Source organism: Mytilus galloprovincialis, chromosome 1, assembly GCF_965363235.1.
Source record: "Mytilus galloprovincialis chromosome 1, xbMytGall1.hap1.1, whole genome shotgun sequence".
Taxonomy (NCBI): Eukaryota; Metazoa; Mollusca; class Bivalvia; order Mytilida; family Mytilidae; genus Mytilus; species Mytilus galloprovincialis.
The window spans coordinates 70306664-70314767 of NC_134838.1; the positions used below are offsets into that span (position 1 = coordinate 70306664).

Genomic DNA, 8104 nt, shown 5'->3' on the forward strand with positions numbered 1-8104 from the left:
ATCAAAGGGACAGTCAAACTCATAAATCTAAAACAAACTGACAACGCCACGGCTAAAAATGAAAAAGACAAAAAAATAAACAATTATTTCCGAAAGTAGATAGAACACTATAAATCTGGATCAAAACACTTTAACTTGTTTTCTAAACAAAGAATACAAAGTTACAAGTTATCTGATTTTTACATCAAAGTTTAAAGATACGATAATCAGTTACCGTCGCTTTGAATCGTGCCTCTAAATGATAGAGCTAACATTCATTTGGACATTTATTTGTAATTTAACTTTTTTGTAGCAAAAAAAAAGTAGTCAACTAATAAAAAGATATCATTTTGACACATTGCTAGATCTCTTTCCTACTCTGAATGTGCAAGTTATGTTTTTTTCATAGAATTCAATATTATAAAACAAGGCTAGATATGGCTTGCCTCGTACGGGGATTTGTTTTTTTTAAATCTATTACGTCATCAAGCACCATCTTCTACAGAGTTCTAAATTAACAGACATTTCAACGTTTCCCTTTTTTTTTAAATGAAGTAAACATACTTGTCTCCATACACCTTCTAATTTTAAACTCATACAACTGCTATCTGTTCATAATGTAAAGGAACTTAACAATTTAGGGAAGTTTTTATTTCTGGCCGAGAAGGCACGTATTTAATTTAATCATTATAAATGCTTAATATGTGTTATGTTTTATCATACTCTGCTGTACTGTTATATGGGTATACTTACTTATATGGTTTTTTGTCTAATTGTTTAAATGTAAATATATTTCACTGATGTAATTGAATATTTGTAATATTTATATTCTATAAGCTGTATTGCTTACGAATAAAAGAATATTATTACACCAGACAGTTTTATGCAATATTTTCCGTTATTAAATAACACAGTAGGTGACAAAAGCTGGTAAGAGATGGTCATTTGAACAGTTTCGTGAACTTATAAGTAACCGTTACACACTTAACAGTGATTACCATAACATATGAAACTTTATTTAAAAGAGGGACGAAAGATACCAAAGGGACAGTCAAACTCATAAATCTAAAACAAACTGACAACGCCATGGCTAAAAATAAAAAAAGACAAACAGAAAAACAATAGTACACACGACACAACATAGAAAACTAAAGAATAAACAACACGAACCCCACCAAAAACTAGGGGTGATCTCAGGTGCTCCGGAAGGGTAAGCAGATCCTGCTCCACATGTGGCACCCGTCGTGTTGCTTAAGTGATTACAAATCCGGTAAATAGTCTAATTCGGTAGGTCATATTCATGAAAGGGAAGGGGATTGTAGTTACGACGTAAGGAACATATCCGATATCATTTGTGAAACGGTTATTCCATAACGGTCAACCAACTCGTGATGGCGTCCGTAAAATTTACGAAGGGATGATTTCAACTTCACCATTTGGAACTCTTGGTTTAATAGCTTTTTATTTAGTGAAGCGTAATTTTTGTCAACAAATTTGTCTTAAACTCAGACACATCGTAGGTTAAAGAAAGTCCCACAAAATAAGATATGTCTTAGAATTATTATAGCTTAATGAGTGTTTTACGATCGTCAAAGGAAAGTCATAATACCTAGTGTGTCTTTAGTCAAAAATCTTCTGAAACCGAAGAGCACAACATTTTCATTTCGTGACTTGAACCATTGTATTAATGACCGAATCCATTGATACATTAATGCTGTGTTTTATGATACTGCGTATATGAATATAAATTTGGAATAACTGTGAGTGGTATAAAAGTGTAAAAAGAAACAGAAGACATCGAAAAGACAATAAAAAACGACGAAAAAATAAACAAAAGTTCTGAAAACTTTACATACCAAACCAACGTTGTCTTATTCAGATCAAGCAAAATTATATAAAAAAACAATTTATCAATGTATTTTCTAACAATGTACAATAGTGAAGCTAGAGTAAGAGTGGTATTCAATGTTTTAAAGTTCAATGGGTATGAATTCCTCGAAGTGGAATACAGAAAACAGCAACACGTTAATAAAAAAACATGTAAATTAAAGTTTTTATATAAAAACAGTACCGACCAACCTGTTCAGTGCATACTTATGATACTACATTTCTTCACCCAGCTGAAAACATTAACATCAACATTACAGTAAAATAAGTACAAAATGTCGGTAGCCATATTAAATTTCGCATGATAGAAAGTATGCTTCAAAACCTTGATGCACTATAGTAGGCTAATATATGAACTTCGTTCTACTTGAGAAATACAAGATGTTGTCAGTTCAACAATGACAAATTGAATCTTTTTCATATAAATATGGAAGATTTTCGCCAAAAGAATTATTCTTTCTTCGACTCTCAATAAGGTAAGTCTCAATTAATTGATATTTTAACGTCAAAAAGATTGAATTTCTTATACTTTTCTTGTTAGCAAATTTAAATTACAACTTTGTCCAAGATATATCTATTTATCATATACTTAGACTAAATAACATATGATTTTTACCGTATGATAATAGCGTTAAATTAAAGTATTTTCCATATTTTTTGAATTGGTGCTTAGCGGGCTGATATGAAAAGTTTATCACATGCTTCGATTGTTATCACATGCCTTTCCGTAACGTTATCACATGGCATTCCGGTGATACTCGGCAAATTCCGGAAAATACACCTCAATGCTACGTTTTCAGTGAAAAACATTACAAAATAGTGTACAAAACAATTATTTTAATACTGGAAAGTATATTGTGTAAAATAATTAAATTAAATAAAAAAAAAATTAAATAAATGCATTTTGTAAGTTTTTCTGAAACATGATTTAGAAAGTGACTTTAAAAAAGTTGACTTTTCCAAACAATGTTCATTATGTATATTGTTGAATTATTTTTTTCTCGATTCGTCCATATTAAAATGAGGTTTTTTTTCTCTCTCTGTTGATATGATAGAAAGATTTCATATTGAATGTATCAAATTTGGGGTCTGACGTCCGTGAACTTTTTACTCTTTCAACTTCTTTTCGGGAACCACGTTGATGGATCAATATATGAATCTGTTATTTTTCTCTACTGTTGAAGCATATGATAAAAAGATCATAACATGTCATTTTTCATATCCCATGTATTATCAGCCCTCGGACAATATCAGCCCTCGAGCCATGCGGCTCTTGGGCTGATATTGAACCTAGGGCTGATAATACATGCGATATGAAAAATGCCATGTAATAATCTGATATTCGCAGTCATATCGTCGTCTCATATAAGTTTTTAGTGTTAAGATCTTTGTAAACAATAAGGTGACCTATAGTTTCTACCTTCGAAATCATTTGGTTTTTGGTAGAAAGTAGCCATATTGAGGCAAAATTGTGAGAAAATTCTAAAACAAAAAGTGTAAATAAAACTATAGTGTGATTTTTTCTTGCAATCAATGTTGTTTTTCTTTATTGTATATTCAACGTGCGCAATGAATATACAACTGCAGATTTGTTTTGTTTTATTCTTTCGCAAGAATAATATAAACAACAAACAAACAACTGAAATTGGAAATTTGGGTGATTATTTGTCATGGCATTTATTCAACAATATTCAACAATGTAAACCAACAAACAACTAACATCAACAAACTGGCCAACAAGTTAAAACTTGATGACAATTGGTCACTGAAGGGAAAGCAACAGTAAATGCATAACAATTTCTAGCTGCTGGGCAGATCCATAACAGACGATAGACACTCTTTTTTATTATTCCTGCAAATTCCTTGAATATTCAGGTTTCATTGGATCTGCCAATGAATATTGAAACGTCCGACACTTTTGATGATACATGACAATCTAATAGGAACATTCAAAACATTTGGACCTGTTTAACATGTAATCTGAAAAATAAACTAAAAACAGCAGCAATTTTGTTTGTTGAAGGGAGGGATGGTGGGTTGTGCAATCTTGTTGAAAAATACTCGTGGAATGAAAATTTAGCGGGAGCATGTGCTTATATATGACCAAAGTCCACGAGGCGCTTCAAAACATATTTTTTCGTATGTTTAAATATATGGTTGTAATTATTTAAATGGCTAAACGTAAATTATGGACGACGTACATTTGAAACACGATAAACAACTCAATGTATTTTTAATGCAATAAATCAATTTAATTATTAGATCATTAAATTTTATTAATTTCAGATAGTTGCCAATCCGATATGGTCAAGTTAAAAATGATTGCAATAGTTTGTTTCGTTGTCGTTTTACAAATGCTCAACGGAACCGACGGAACCGTAAGCCATCAGTACTGGTACACAAAAGATAAATGCACCTGTCCTTATGCAGAAAAAAATAAAAAAGGAATTCAGTGGAGTAATTATATTTATTTTGTTTTATCTAATAGTTCAATTCAAAAGCATTATATATACTTTTTCATAATTTAACAATATATCTTACTTAGATTATGGAAGTTGATACTTTAGTAAGTCATTAAAGAATGTTTATGTATGTAAAGACATTTGAAGTATTGATTCGAAATCAACTTAACATCATTGTTTTGCTGTTTTTAATCGCAGAGTTATAGAGCAGTCTTTTACATGGAGCAAAAATCTAACCTCACTGCAACGGTTATATAATCTTTTTTTTTGTCATCAAATAATATCTATTGATCTAAAGACTTCATTGGAATTTGAGATATATTGTATCATTATTGCACCATCACACAGCAGCCTTTATCATAGGATATGGGCGAATTATACGAAAGCATAATTCAAACTCACAATTAAAAAATAAACTGACAACGCCATGGCTAAAAAAAGAAAAAGATCAACAGACAACCCGGTAAAACAACAGTTTCAAACACAATATTGAAATTTAAAGTGCTACACATTCTGCCCGCAGCAACAGTTTGAGTGAAATTACTTGCCAGGTGTCGATGATGCCGCCTTTGTTCATTTTGACCACATGTGCGTTGTAATATTTATCAAAGGTTGTATCACCATTATTTTTTTATCATTTTTTTAAGGGAAAAAAGGTGCAAATAAAATAGTAATATTGGTATCATAAATTTACTATCATAACTGTATAATAAAATACTTTTTTTTTTTTTTTTCCAACGTAACAATATCTTTATTGCATATTTGCTGTAACAATTTACTAAGTTTACAGCTTTAACTTAGTATCCCTCATGTTAGCTTACCTAATAGTTAAGGGAAGCACTATTTGGCAATGTATTATTTATTCATAATGTTAGTATTCATAACATAAAATATTTCACAAAATATATTTGATAAATTATTATGATTATACACATACATTACATTTTGCTTCTTTTTCTCTTTTTCATAGTATTTTTTTTCCGGAATCAACTCCGTTATCGGTATGATCCGTGTTTCCATTAGTATTGGGCACAGTATAATAAAATACATATTTAAACTTATGTTGTTGTGTTACATTGACAGGACGGTATAATAGATTGTTATATCATCTTCCAATTTTTGCCAAAATATTTTATTGTCTTGCATTTTTTATTATGAACTAAAGTAATAAAAAATGCAAGACAATAAAATCAAGAAAGGAAATGGGGAATGTGTCAAAACGAGAACAAACCGACCATAAAGCAGACAACAGCAAACATGTACAATGTCTATGATGAAAAAGCGTTAATAATATATGCGAAGAGATAGTTTGGATATTAAATAAGGCAGTTTGTGTTAACAATCACAGATTAACTATAAATATTAAATAATTGATGTCAAAATAAAATAGATGACACTTCATCAGTTGAAATTGCTACAATACTAAACCAGATTTGTTTTATCAACAGCATGGAGGGCTAAAATTGAAGATACTGTGGTTTATCCTAAAACTGCTGTTCCTGGTTATCATTCTATGAGAGTGACACTTATAGAAGCATGTAAAGTAAGTTTCGTATTTAAATTTCTACATTAATTTTGAACTCATATTTCATAAAAGTAAACAAATATTTATAAAAAATGTTTGATTAATTGTGCACGTAAATAGTCAACAAAACCATTTAAGGTCTAGAACATACTTGTCTCGTTATAAAACGAAACCGGCTGATCAAAATATTCTGAATAATTCAATACAGTTTGATAAAAAAAAATTAAACAAATTGGTTGACAATGTCTGTCATTTTCATATTTAATACGATTCACAAAGTCCGTGATCTAAGGTAAATTTGTATTGCCATACAATTTTATTGGCAGAGTGAAAAAAAAAAGATAGTATAAGGGAGAGAACTTTAGGTTTTGTTGAATGGAGATCGCATTAAATCATTAAATAAACAATAACCCGTATAAAAATGCTTTTCCAGGTACTGTTTTTATGCACTAGCTATTACGCTATCGATATGTTTTTCCTTTGAAACTGTTTGAATTGTTCATTAACACAGTAAATAATATTATTATTTCAACTATCAATATGTCAGACGAAAACATTCAGTAATCCCAATCGAACGTGTTTAAATTTATCAACTGCGACATTTTCTAAAAAATAAGAAAGCACAATATCTAACTGAGGTATGAACATTTTGACTGTCATTGTTTTATTTTCTGTAAGTTAACTATTAGTTGTTTTGAATTTTAGAATCAACCAACGACGTATATGGGATATGCAAAAGTTCATATTGCTAAAGAATGTTTTTACAGATTTCACTTCAGAAAAGATGAAACTTACTTACTTTCGGGTATGTAGTACTGAAGATATTAGTGCAGAATATGTGTTTATTGGTTTACAATTACGTTCATGTAAAACAAGCTTGGTGTATATAACCAAGGGAATATTCTATTAACCTAGCATCATTTAGGTTTTGTTTACAAAAGTGCATTACCAACACTCTGCCTACATGTATATTTTGTTTGTTGGGTCTAAATTTTGTAGGTTTTTTTTTACATAGAGAGGATATACTGTCAATGGAAACTAAGTGATGTTCAAATTAACATATATAATTCAAATCATCAGTTGAAAAGTTAAAAAAAAATTAAAGTAATCGTTGAGGTATTTTACAAAAAAGACAAGTCACTGTTGTAAGAGCACAAGTGCACACCTTTCTTTATCAAGAAAAGTTTAAGTTGCTTGAATAAAAATTGAATATAAGTTGTATACTTGTGAATTTAAAGAGAAGCTTGAATGTTATTAAAAATTGTTATAAATGTAAGACCATTTCTTTCCAGGATATCAAAAACATATCAACGGAATAGACCGGTGGATTATCGACTATTGCTCCCCGAATCGTGTTTCATCAGAATACGAAAGCTGTGATTACCCATACCACGAACATTATTGCGGATACAATTGTGGAAAGAAATGTTAAACACACGAGAGCAGGTGAAACTACATTGTCAGAAATGTAATGAAATAAAGTCTTTTGAAAACTGTTTTATTGTTATCTCATTTTTGGTATTCCTTATTGTTATTACATATATTTGGTCATACATTGTACAATTAAATGCACCTCGTTATATGTATAACGAGTATACGTTAACATGAATTGATTGATATTTAATTTTTAACCCCACACTTTCTACACTTTTCCTATTTCTTGATGTCTAATTTGTATTTGTGGAGGAAGCCACCGGAGTTCCCGAAGAGAACAACTGATCTTGGTAAGAAAAACAACTGGCTACCTAGTCAATAAAAAGAGGGATGAAAGATACCAGAGGGACAGTCAAACTCATTAATCGAAAATACACTGACAACGCCATGGCTAAAAATGAAAAACACAAACAGACAAACAATAATACACATGACACAACATAGAAAAATAAAAAAATAAACAAAAGCGACCCCCCCCCCCCCCGAATATATCAGGTGATATTAGGTGCTCCGGAAGGGTAAGCAGATCCTGCTCCATATTTGGCACCCGTCGTGTTGCTTATGTGATTACAAAACCGGTATATAGTGTAATTCGGTAGGTCACAATTAAGATTAGAGTTAGACGGACCTGCAATGTCTTTACAAGCTAGCTATACAGTAGATGAACTTTTAGATCACTTAGATACCAAGGCCTTTAAATTAAAAAAAAAACCTACCAGCAAACCAAAGTACTCCTAAACTTTGTGTCTTTTGCCTTATCAATAACTGTTTGCACTTCGAGCAAAAATGATGAATCAAGCGATTTCCAAACTGATTT

General features: G+C 30.7%; 1 long non-coding RNA gene across 1 annotated transcript; it reads left to right on the plus strand.

Moving 5' to 3' along the window:
• The first annotated feature begins 5785 nt into the window (after window positions 1–5785).
• On the plus strand, window positions 5786–7290 carry LOC143043597 (uncharacterized). Its single transcript, XR_012968520.1, has 3 exons — window positions 5786–5871; window positions 6559–6658; window positions 7146–7290. It is a non-coding gene; the product is annotated as an uncharacterized LOC143043597 (long non-coding RNA).
• Window positions 7291–8104: the final 814 nt, after the last annotated feature.